This window comes from Bos indicus, chromosome 15 (genome assembly GCF_029378745.1).
Source record: "Bos indicus isolate NIAB-ARS_2022 breed Sahiwal x Tharparkar chromosome 15, NIAB-ARS_B.indTharparkar_mat_pri_1.0, whole genome shotgun sequence".
Taxonomy (NCBI): domain Eukaryota; kingdom Metazoa; phylum Chordata; class Mammalia; order Artiodactyla; family Bovidae; genus Bos; species Bos indicus.
In genome coordinates this window covers 53,390,897-53,403,778 of record NC_091774.1, presented here as the reverse complement: position 1 = coordinate 53,403,778, position 12,882 = coordinate 53,390,897, and the positions used below count along the sequence as shown (strand labels likewise).

The 12,882-nt window shown below is 41.1% G+C and overlaps 1 protein-coding gene across 8 annotated transcripts in view; it reads left to right on the top strand.

The window, feature by feature from the left end:
• FAM168A (family with sequence similarity 168 member A) overlaps nucleotides 1–12,882 on the top strand; it is a 202,420-nt gene that overhangs the window by 142,574 nt on the left and 46,964 nt on the right. The window lies entirely within an intron of this gene.

Here is a 12,882-nt window from a genome sequence, read left to right as displayed (position 1 = left end):
TTCCCTGTCCTCTTGGCTCCCTGTTCTCCTGTTCATTTTTTTTCATGTCTCCTAGACTGAGAACTCCTTGAGGATGAATGTTAGGAACCTCCTGTGCCTAGAAGACAGCAGGCAGTTAGTTACTCATTAAATATTTTTTGAATTGTTATTACGTTTATGTTAATTATAAATTACTGTTGCTGTAGGTAATTATTTTATAGTAATAACTAGCATTGTGTGTGCGCTTAGTCATGTCCAACTCTTTGTGACTCTGTGACTCCATGGACTGTAGCCTGCCAAGCTCCTCTTTTCATGGAATTTTCCAGCAAGAATACTGAAGTGGGTTGCCATTTCCTCCTCTAAATAACTACCATTAATGACTAACAAATGGAGTACTGGGCACTTTATAAACATTGTCTTCAATTCTCATGATAACTGTACAAGGAAGAGCTATTACATATGAGGGAATAAGGTTCAACTATGTTAATTTTTCCAAGGTTTTATAGCTTGTAATTGTTGAGTGAAAAATAGGCATATGTAAAAGAAAATAATTTTTTTACTTTATTGTGGCAAAATATACATAAAATTTACCATTTTAACCAATTTTAAGTGTACAGTTTAGAGGCATTAAGTTCTTTCATAATGTTGTATAAACATATTATTTCCAGAACTTTTTCATCACCCCAAACAGAAATTCTGTATCCATGAAATGATAATTCTCCCTTTCCCTTCCCTCTAGCCTCTGGTAACCTCTAATCTAGTTTCTGCCTCCTTAATTTCCCTATTTTAGATATCACAAGAGTGGAATCATACAATATTTGTCCTTTTATTTGGCTTATGTCACTTAGTATAATATTTTCAGGGTTCATCCATGTTGTAGCATATATCAGAATTCATTCCTTTCGATAGCTGGGAAACAGTTCATTTATGCCACATTTTGTTTATTCCATTCAACATTTGTCTCCTTAAATCCTGTGAAATAAACTTTAGCCCTTGGATGCTGAACCATGGCTGTCAGCCTCTGTGCTGGTCCCTCAGCCAGCAAAAGCAGCTATGAGCAATCAAACACATAAACAAACCCTGTGGAGGAACAAGGTTCTTATGGCCAACCCTAGCTCCAGCAGGCCATACCAGCAACTCAGGGCTTCACTGTCACTGCTGTCTGAGTGTGGGAAAGGGCATGGGCTGGGCAAAAGACTGAAATGAACTGTTTATTGACTAGACTCTGGTGTTCCAAAGTAGTTACTACAGAGAGTTTCTGCTAGTTCAGGTTTGGTGGAGAGATGAGTTTCTGGAGCTTCCTGTTCTGACATCTTCAGTATGTCACTCCCAATATAAGTATCCTTTAAAAACAAAACCTGGTGTCATATAAAAAAGATTTGTTACCATTGCATAAAAGAAAGTATCAGGAAAGGATTTTTTTTTTTTTCTTTTCCAGGTAAGGTCCTAATACTTCCAGTATTCTTGGCAAATAAAAAATAGCATTGTCCTGCTTGATGGTGGGTGACATGTGCTTTCCATGTGTTTGTTCACAGTGACAGATTCTCAGAAATAGCTGAGGTAACAACAATGTGTTCAGTCATTGGCATATTTCTGTTAAATGATGGAAATATTGTCCTATAGCTCAGTTGGTTTCCTATCTTCTACCCTGGTGAAAAAAAATCTTTATTCATTAGCATGCTGAGAGCTTTGAATCAAGATTTAGGTGCTTTCTTATGCCTGGGGAGATTCAATTTAAGGTTTTGCTTTAAGGTATTTCAGACTTGCTTTGCTTTCTTGGTGGCTCAGATGGTAAAGAATCTGCCTGCAGTGCAGGAGACCCAGATTCAATCCCTGGGTCAGGAAGATCCCCTGGAGAAGGGAATAACAACCCACTCCAGTATTCTTGCCTGCAGGATTTCATGGACAGAGGAGCCTGGTGGGCCACAGTCCATGGGGTCAGGGTCACAAAGAGTCAGACACAACTGAGTGACTAACACTTGCCACCTTCCAGGGTACTAGCCCTTACTTCTTTACACTGCTGATACTTTTTGGATTGGCAGCAGGATTGCTAGACAGAGCTCTGGGGAACACCAGGTTCCATCCTTGAATCTAATAATAGTAGTTCTATTAGTAACTATTTATTGAGTAACAAGATATATGAGCTGGGTGCTTTATAGTTCATCTCATTTAAGCCTCCTAATATCTCACAAGATGGACAATACTGTTGAGTTTTATAGATGAAAAAACTGATGCAGGGAGGTTAAATGACTTTTCCAGGGTCATGCTGCTGCTGCTGCTAAGTCACTTCAGTTGTGTCCAACTCTGTGTGACCCCATAGACGGCAGCCCACCAAGCTCCCCTGTCCCTGGGATTCTCCAGGCAAGAACACTGGAGTGGGTTGCCATTTCCTTCTCCAATGCAGGAAAGTGAAAATTAAAAGTGAAGTCGCTCAGTTGTGTCCAACTCTTAGTGACCCCATGGGCTGCAGCCTACCAGGCTCCTCCGTCCATGGGATTTTCCAGGCAAGAGTACTGGAGTGGGGTGCCATTGCCTTCTCCGTTCCAGGGTCATAGAGGATTTCATTACAGTTTTCCTAGGCTCCAAAGACTTCTCTGACCTGTATCACATCCTGAATGAGAGGAGGCTGAAATTAAAAGTTCTTTATTTTGGCTCAGCTTGCTTTTTCCAAAATAAAACAAAATGAGGAGGTTAAGGATATTTTGTACAACATGGGAAATATAGCCAATATTTTATAATAACTATAAATGAACTATAACTTTAAAAATTATGATTCACTATATTGTACACTTGTAACTTATATACTGTATTTCAATAAAAGAATAATAAAATAAGTTTCTTAAAATGAGGCGGTTGCTTCTCAAGATGCCTTAGAAGCTAGTAAAGGGCAGAGTTAAGCAAAATAGGTGTTCTCTTCCCCTCTAGTGGAGAAGGCAATGGCACAATGGCCACTCCAGTACTCTTGCCTGGAAAATCCCATGGATGGAGGAGCCTGGTGGGCTACAGTCCGTGGGGTCGCGAAGAGTCGGACACAACTTCACTTTCACTTTCACCTTCCCCTCTAGTAAATGTCTGCTCAGGCCTATTTTATATATAAGCTTCCAGGTGAGATTTTGTTTGAAGGGAGGGTTCTCCTGCCACACACAGAGGGAGGTAAATGAGCTGGTCAGGATGAACTCTGACCTTCCAGTTTCTTATATACTCTATTCTTCAAATTGTAAGATTATCAATTTTGTGAAGACACATACATGCAATGACTTTGACCTTTGTGTATGTTACCTCTCCATGGACTTCCTACCTTAACCAGCACAGATTGTAAGGAGAAAAAAGACAAAAGTAAGGAAGTAGTTGCAGTAGTGAGACATGCTGTCTCAGAGGGATGTGCCACTCTATTCCAAGAACTTAACATAATAAATGGATGTACTTACAAACTGCTGTGGAGTAAAGTGGACATAGGGGAAGGACCATAACTCTTCAGAGGTTGTTATCAGGAAAGCCTTCTCAGAGGTTAAGCATGAAACTAGGTCTTGAAGCACAAGGTGGAGTTCTCAGTTCCAGGTCTGGTTCTGCTGCTAATAACTGCAAGACACTGGGAGAGTCTTGCTTTCACTTCCTATCCAGGCTATGAGGAACTTACATGAGTTGTTCAGCAATTTCCCTTCCAGTTCTAACATTCTGGGCATTAATCTATAAATTTTCTTTAGCTCTCTTTCATTATAAAGCAACTGGCTACCTCAAACCCTTAATCTATTTCTTTTGCCTCTTCTTGAACACAGTTTTCTATGCCCCTTCTTGGAATCCCTGGCCTTAATGAAAGGTTGAGATACAAGGAAGGTGAGGTGAGCTCAGTACCCTTACTCAGAACCCTCTCCTGCAGCGACTCTGTCAGTCCAGGTCTTCTTGCCCTAGGGCTCCTGATGTTCTTGGGCAAGACCAATAGGAAACTATAGAAAGCCTTTACACAAGGATCCTCCTGAAAGAGATTAAGGATAAGCCATGTGAGTTCGTTCCCTTTTCTCACTAAATAAGTTCATGCAATTTAATTTTCTATTAGTTGTTTATGATGATTCCTGTGTGTATGTGTGCTTAGTCTCTCAGTCATGTTCGACTCTTTGTGACCCCATGGACTATAGCCCAGCAGGCTCCTCTGTCCATGGGATCCTCCAGCCAAGAATACTGGAGTGGGTAGGCATTCCCTTCTCCAGAGGATCTTCCCGACCCAGGAATCGAACATGGGTCTTTTGCATTGCAGGAAGATTCTTTATGGTCTGAGTCACTAGGGAAACCCCTATTATGATTCGTAGTTAATGGAAGCATAATTTAATACTTATGTTAAATTGTACTTAGCCCTGAATGATATTTAGTATAGTATTTATATTAAGTTTCTTCTAGAAATTTAATTAGAAGAAATGGAGTAGCCGTCATAGTCAGCAAAAGAATCCAAAATGCAGTACTTGGATGCAATCTCAAAAACGACAGAATGATCTCTGTTTGTTTCTAAGGCAAACCATTCAATATCACAGTAATCCACATCTATGCCCCAACCAATAATGCTGAAGAAGCTAAAGTTGAATGGTTCTATGAAGACCTACAAGACCTTCTAGAACTAACACCCCCAAAAATGTCCTTTTCATTATAGGGGACTGGAATGCAAAAGTAGGAAGTCAAGAGATACCTGGAGTAACAGGCAAATTTGGCCTTGGAGTACAAAACGAAGCAGGTCAAAGGCTAACAGAGTTTTGCCAAGAGAATGCACTGGTCACAGCAAACACCCTCTTCCAACAACCCAAGAGAAGACTCTACACATGGACATCACCAGATGATCAATACCAAAATCAGATTGATTGTATTCTTTGCAGCCAAAGAGGGAGAATCTATATCCAGTTTGCAAAAGCAAGACTGGGAGCTGACTGTGGCTGAGACCATGAACTCCTTATTGCCAAATTCAGACTTAAATTGAAAAAAGTAGGGAAAACCACTGGACCATTCACATATGACCTAAATCAAATCCTTTATGTTTATACAGTTGAAGTAAAGAAAATAGATTCAAGGGATTATATCTGATCAACTGTTTATACAGTTGAAGTAAGAAATAGATTCAAGGGATTATATCTGATCGACAGAGTGCAAGAAGAACTATGGACAGAGGTTCGTGACATTGTACAGGAGGCAGAAATCAAGACCATCCCTAAGAAAAAGAAATACAAAAAGGCAAAATGGTTGTCTGAGGAGGCCTTACAAATAGCTGAGAAAAGAAAAGACGCGAAAGGCAAAGGAGAAAAGGAGAGATATACCTATTTGAGTGCAGAGTTCCAAAGAATAGCAAGGAGCGATAAGAAAGCCTTCCTCAGTGACCAATGCAAAGAAATAGAGGGAAACAATAGAATGGGAAAGACTAGAGATCTCTTCAAGAAAATTAGAGATATCAAAGGAACGTGTCGTGCAAAGGTGGGCACAATGAAGAACAGAAATGGTATGGACCTAACAGAAGCAGAAGATATTAAGAAGAGGTGGCAAGAAAACACAGAAGAACTGTACCAAAAAGAGCTTCATGACCCAGATAACCACAATGGTGTGATCACTCACCTAGAGCCAGACATCCTGGAATGTGAAGTCAAGTGGGCCTTAGGAAGCATCACTACGAACAAAGCTAGTAGAGGTGATGGAATTCCAGTTGAGCTATTTCAAATCCTAAAAGATGATGCTGTGAAAGTGCTGCACTCAATATGCCAGCAAATTTGGAAAACTCAGCAGTGGCCACAGGCCTGAAAAAGCTCAGTTTTCATTCCAGTCTCAAAGAAAGGCAATACCAAAGAAGGTTCAAACTACCGCGCGATTGCACTCATCTCACACGTTAGTAATGCTCAAAATTCTCCAAGCAAGGCTTCAACAGTACATGAACCATGAACTTCGATGTTCAAGCTGGATTTAGAAAAGGTAGAGGAACCAGAGATCAAATTGCCAACATGTTAGATCATAGAAAAAGCAAGAGACTTCCAGAAAGAACATCTACTTCTGCTTTATTGACTATGCCAAAGTCTTTGACTGTGTGGATCACAACAAACTGTGGAACATTCTTAAAGAGATGGGAATACCAGACCACCTGACCTGCCTCCTGAGAAATTTGTATGCAGGTCAAGAAGCAACAGTTAGAACTGGACATGGGACAACAGACTGGTTCCAAATAGGAAAAGAAGTACGTCAAGGCTGTATATTGTCACCCTGGTTATTTAACTTATATGCAAAGTACATCATGAGAAACGCTGGGCTGCGTGAAACACAAGCTGGAATCAAGATTGTCAGGGGAAATATCAATAACCTCAAATATGTAGATAACACCACCCTTATGGCAGAAAGCAAAGAAGAACTAAAGAGCCTCTTGATGAAAGTAAAAGAGGAGAGTGAAAAAGTTGGCTTAAAACTCAGCATTCAGAAAACTAAGATCATGGCATCTGGTCCCATCACTTCATGGCAAATAGATGGGGAAACAATGGAAACAGTGAGAGACCTTATTTTGGGGGGCTTCAAAATCACTGCAGATGGTGATTGCAGCCATGAAATTAAAAGATGTGTGCTCCTTGGCAGGAAAGTTATGACCAACCTAGACAGCATATTAAAAAGCAGAGACATTACTTTGCCTACAAAGGTCTGTCTAGTCAAAGCTTTTGTTTTTCCAGTAGTCATGTATGGATGTGAGAGCTGGACTATAAAGAAAGCTGAGTGCCGAAGAATTCATACTTTTGAACTGTGGTTTTGGAGAAGACTCTTGAGAGTCCTTTGGACTGCAAGGAGATCCAACCAGTCCATCCTAAAGGAAATTAGTCCTGAATATTCATTGGAAGGACTGATGCTGAAGCTGAAACTCCAATACTTTGGCCATCTCATGCAGAGAACTGACTCATTGGAAAAGACCCTGATGCTGGGAATGGTTTGACAGAGGATGAGATGGTTGGATGGCATCACCGACTCAATGGCCATGAGTTTGAGTAAGCTCCAGGAGTTGGAGATGGACAGGAAAGCCTGGCATGCTACAGTCCATGGAGTCACAAAAGAGTCAGACACTACTGAGCAACATAACTGAACTTACATTAAATTATAATTTCCCTGAATACAGCTGAAAATGGGTGGGCTTTGATAAAGGACTGGAAGAGCTTTTGCCTATGCTATATAGATTCTCATTGGAATGATTTCTGTTGCTTAATGTAGTGGGGAGAGCTGCTGCTTGAAGTCAGAAAACTTGAACTTGAATCCTGGCTCTGCCTGTATCTAAAAACTTCAATGGATTTTACTTTGAAGGCCTCAGTTTCCTCCTCTGTAAAGTAGGAAAAATAACACCTACCTTATTTATTACTTATCTGTGAGATTTTAAGGAAATAAATGATCTCTAAGAACTTTTAAAATGAGAACACAGCTAGTCTGGAGTGGTGCTGGATCAGTGATTAGGCTGACTTCTTGTTCTGGAGTTAACTGCTTGGGCAGGCTGAGGGCTCAGGGGAGGTCAGGAGGTTGATGAGATTAGCAACTTTACTAGTGCTGATCCATTCTTTTTTGTGTGTTTTGAAGGTTGCTCCCTGGCATTTGGAGGCAGAATTGGCCTGCTTCCTGGACTTGTACTTCTCAAATAATCATGAAGTTTGGGGATAGGAATGGAAGAAGTCTAGAACTTGGGAAAAAAGGATACCTGGGTAGAGATGACACCCTGTTATGCCCCATACACTGCAGAGTTGTTTCTCCTGTGAATGGGTTAGTAATAATAGCTATTTCTTATTAACTTGTGGAATAAAAATAGGGCTTCCCTGCTGGCTCAGACAGTAAAGAATCTGCCTGCAATGCCGGGAGACCCAGGTTCGATCCCTGGGTCAGGAAGATCCCCTGGAGAAGGGAATGCCTACCCACTCCAGTATTCTTGCCTGGAGAATTCCATGGACAGAGGAGCCTGGCAGCCGACAGCCCATGGGGTCGAAGAGAGTCGGACGCAACTGAGCAACTTTCACTTATTAACAAATGGTTGGATGGCATCACTGACTTGATGGACATGAGTTTGAGCAAGCTCCGGGAGTTGGTCATGGACAGGGAAGCCTGATGTGCTGCAGTCTGTGGGGTTGCAAAAAGTCAGACACAACTGAATGACTGAACTGAACTGAACACTAATGGTTGTTCTTTGTTGAACATCCTTTGTCAGCCACATGCAGTGTTTGGAAACTTTCCTAGTGTTCCTGACATTGGAAGAGAGCAAACTCAGCCTGAAAATAGCCCAGAGAGTTAAACTTTATTTGAAGTCTGTTTGAAGTTTATCTTCAAAATTCATAAGATCAAAATTCATAAGAATTTTACCTTAAATCACCTTTATATAGTCGTTATTTTCTTTAAAATGAATACTTTAAGGTGTTTGGTAGTTTTTTGTGTTTGGTAAAAAAAAAATTAGCATTTCAAGAAAGTGCATCCTGTTTATTCAATGCTTTTATGTACCCTCTAGCGCATAGTTGAGTAGCCACAAAGGTCCCTTATCCAGTTTGAGAACTATGTTGTCATTATTTTATTTAATCCTTATTAAAATATATAAGTTTTGATAGATGTAGATATAAGTCAAGAAAGATGGAAAAACTTGTCCCTGTCACAGAGCCAGAGCATGATAGAGCCAGAATCACATCTAAGTTTGGATGCTCCATGTTAAGCACTGAGCTACATGTTGTCTGTGTTATTTACTGCCTATGGTTGTTTATATTTCTATAACCCTCACTGTTCTTGGGGCTTCTCTTGTGGCTCAACTGGTAAAGAATCCGCCTGCAATGTGGGAGACCTGGGTTTGATCCCTGTGTTGGAAGGTCCTCTGGAGAAAGGAAAGGCTACCCACTCCAGTATTCTGGCCTGGGTATAGTCCACGGGGTCTCAGAGAGTCTGACGCTACTGAGCGACTTTGACTTTCACTGTTCTTGCAGGCACTCACTGTGTCCTCAGTGTTTAACCCAGTGCTTAACTCAGAATAAACTCTGAGTATTGACTGACTGAATGAATAAATGACTAAAGCACCAGGTCCCTAATAATGAAACTTTTTCAGAGATCCATTAAGTGTCTGGCAGATTGAACTCAGAGTTTAGAATAAACATTTTCGTTCTGAGACTCTCCTTCTAAAGCAGTGATTCAGTTAAGGCTAAGCCAGTTCTTCTACACAGAAAGGAATATTTGTAGAGAACTCTAGATAAACAAGACTGTCCAGGAACTAATGTTCTCCCCTCCCTTCCCAGACATTTCTACTGAGCTTGAGAAAGCAGTATCGCAATTCACCTGTGACTCACTGACAGCTCCTAAGCCATCAGGAAAGTTATCTCAGAATTAGGTGGTTTTTTGTTTGTTTCCTTACCCTCTCATACATACACTCATACACACTCTCTCTTCTCCTTCCATGTACCCATCCATCCCTGACCAGTACCATCATGTACAGGTGTATTGTGGACAAAGCTTCAGAGTCATTGTCATAACGTTGTTGTTTTCTTAATGGCAGCTGGTTGTGAGTAGTCTGTGCATACTTTGGGAGATTGGTGAACCTCTGGTGCTAACTTGTCCTTTCTTCCAGAATGTATTGCCTGGAGCTCCTAGGAGAATTTCTCTTCTAAAAACCCACTGATCTGAAGCATTTGGAATCTAGTCCTTCCTTAAAGAGAAATCTGTAGAAATCTGTTAGTAGTTGCTTTTAGGGGGATTTTGGAGGGTGGGGTGGGAAGGATTGTTTTTTGTTTGTTTGTTTAAAAGATGTAAGCAAAATGATATCCTGATAGAGTATCTCTTCTTAGGATTGAAGAGAGTTTTCACAAAAGATAGCCAACTGTGAGTTTTCAAAGATTGATACCTTCTAGCAGTGGCTTCTAAGTGTCCTCACCAGGCCTAAGAATTTGTTAGAAATGCAAATTCTTGAGCCCTACCCCAGATCTACTGAATTACAAACTCCAGAGCTTCCCCAGGAGTCTGTATTTTCACAAGCTCCCTAGGTGATTCTGATGCTCAAATCTGCCATTTAGTTAAATGTTTAATAAATAGTTTTTTCTTCTTTCCCAATTCAGTGATCTTGTCTAGGAATCTTGCCATCGTAAATGTCATAATTTCTCCAGGAAGTACCTTTTGGGTTCTGAACAGCTGTAGAAACAAAGGCAATGTGTTAGCTTGGAGACATGTCAGCTATGGCACCTGTGTCAGCTGTGACAGAAGTGGCTGGCCTCCTCCCAGACAGACTGGAAGGTCTATGAGCAAGCTGCTCAAATCCTGGACAGAGGAATAGAAGCTACAGTTTTCAGGAAGATGGCCAACAAGTCTACCTTTCCCCTATACATCTTAGGAAAACTAAATAATTGGCCCCAAAAAATGGCTTTAAAAGGACATATGTTGGGTGAGGTCAAAGGTGTGATTACTTGAAAATTGTTCAGCTGGTGGCGAAGGTACTTGAATTTAAGTGTCTAAATCAGATTTTTGCTGTTATCGCTCCCAGCAGGAAAAGAGGCAGAAAAATCAATAGCCCTTGGTCTTATTTAAGCTACAGAACCACACTTCTTGTTATCTCCAAAGGCCTCTGGCTGCCAGAGAGAGACGCTTGGGCCATCACTGTCACAACAAATGCTGCCAAGATTGTAAGTTTCTCCTTAGTTTTTTGAACTCTCTCATCTTAGACTTGCATGGCAGGGAGCCTGAAATCTTTGTGGCCCATGAGATAAGTGGGGGTGAGCAGCCAAGACCTATCTCCAAACCTTCCTTCCCTTTACCCTCCTTAGGATGGCCCCTGAGCTGGGAGAACTGAATTCAGAAGTGCAGACATGAGGGGTGGGCAGGTCCAATAGAGTTGGCCTGTTCTGAGCAACTCTGTTGTGATTTAGGTTACTGACAATTCTGTGTTTCCTGAGGAACATGAAGGTCTTGAAGAAGTAGACTGAATAATTGATATTATTATAATCATTTTCATCATTTGAATACCCATTCTCTGCCAAGTCCAATGCCAGGTGTTTCTGATATAGCTTAACGATTGACCCCCTAATTTTGAATCTTATTAACTCTATCTCACACACTAGCAAAGTAATGCTCAAAATTCTCCAAGCCAGGCTTCAACAGTATGTGAACCGTGAACTTCCAGATTTTCAAGCTGGATTTTAAAAAGGCAGAGGAACCAGAGATCAAATTGCCAACATCTGATGGATCATCGAAAAACGAAGAGAGTTCCAGAAAAACATTTAGTTCTGCTTTATTGACTATGCCAAGGCCTTTGACTGTGTGGATCACAACAAACTATGGAAAATTCTTTAAGAGATGGGACTACCAGACCACCTGACCTGCCTCCTGAGAAATCTGTATGCAGGTCAGTTAGAACTAGACATAGAACAACAGACTGGTTCCAAATAGGAAAAGAAGTACATCGAGGCTATATATTGTCACCCTGTTTATTTAACTTATATGCAGAGTACATCCTGCAAAATGCTGGGCTGGCTGAAGCATAAGCTGGAATCAAGATTGCCGGGAGAAATATCAATAACCTCAGATATGCAGATAATACCACCCTTATGGCAGAAAGTAAAGAGGAACTAAAGAGCCTCTTGATGAAAGTGAAAGAGGAGAGTGAAAAAGTTGGCTTAAAACTCAACATTCAGAAAACTAAGATCATGGCATCTGGTCCCATCACTTCATGGGAAATAGATGGGGAAACAATGGAAATAGTGAGAGACTTTATTTTGAGGGGCTCTAAAATCACTGCAGATGGTTACTGCAGCCATGAAATTAAAAGATGCTTTCTCCTTGGAAGAAAAGGTATGACCAACCTAGACAGCATATTAAAAAGCAGAGGCATTACTTTACTAACAAAGGTCTGTCTAGTCAAAGCTACGGTTTTTCTAGTAGTCATGTATGGATGTGAGAGTTGGACTATAAGGAAAGCTGAGCACTGAAGAATTGATGCTTTTGAACTGTGGTGTTGGAGAAGACTCTTGAGAGTCCCTTGGACTGCAAGGACATCCAACCAGTCCATCCTAAAGGCGATCAGTCCTGGTTGTTCATTGGAAGGACTAATGTTGAAGCTGAAACTCCAATACTTTGGCCACCTGATGAGAAGAACTGACTCATTTGAAAAGACCCTGATGCTGGGAAAGGTTGAAGGCAGGAGGAGAAGGGGATGACAGAGGATGAGATGGTGGGATGGTATCACTGACATGATGGACATGAGTTTGAGTAAGCTCCGGGAGTTGGTGATGGACAGAGAAGCCTGGCGTGCTGCAGTCCATGGGGTCACAAAGAGTCGGACACGACTGAGCGACTGAACTGAACTGAGCTCTATCATTTGATTACGCTGTACCACATATAAATGCCTGAAGATGCTACTGGAAGACTTGACTAATGGTAGTTTAAACAAATAAAAGTATATTTTTCTCACATAAAAAAAATCTGGAGGTCAGTGGCAGATGGCATTGATTTATTAGGTCTGTGATTTCAAGACTGGTATCCCCTGAATCTTTTCGCTTTTTCTGCTTGTTCTAGGATGACTGCTATAGTTGTAGGCGTCACCTCTGTGACCGAGGTTGAAAAAAGGTGATGGAATATCGAAATACTTGTCCTTTTACTAGAAAAACAATGGCTTTCTCACAAGTTCCCCAGGAGACTTATGTGTTTATTTCCTTGATCAGAACTGGGCCACTTGGCTAGTCCTAAGGAATAGGAAGGCTGAGAAAGTGGGTACTTTACCAGCCTCAGGAGGGCGGAGGGGGTTGGAAATGGGCATTGAGTTAGCCAGCCCATGGTCTACCAAAATGACCTGGATGAGTAAGTTAGCTTCTCTAGTTGGTTTCCTCATCTATAAAATAATGATAAGAGTGGAACCTACCTCATGAAGGGGTTATGAAAATTAAATGAGATCAATGTAAAGTATTCAGTAGC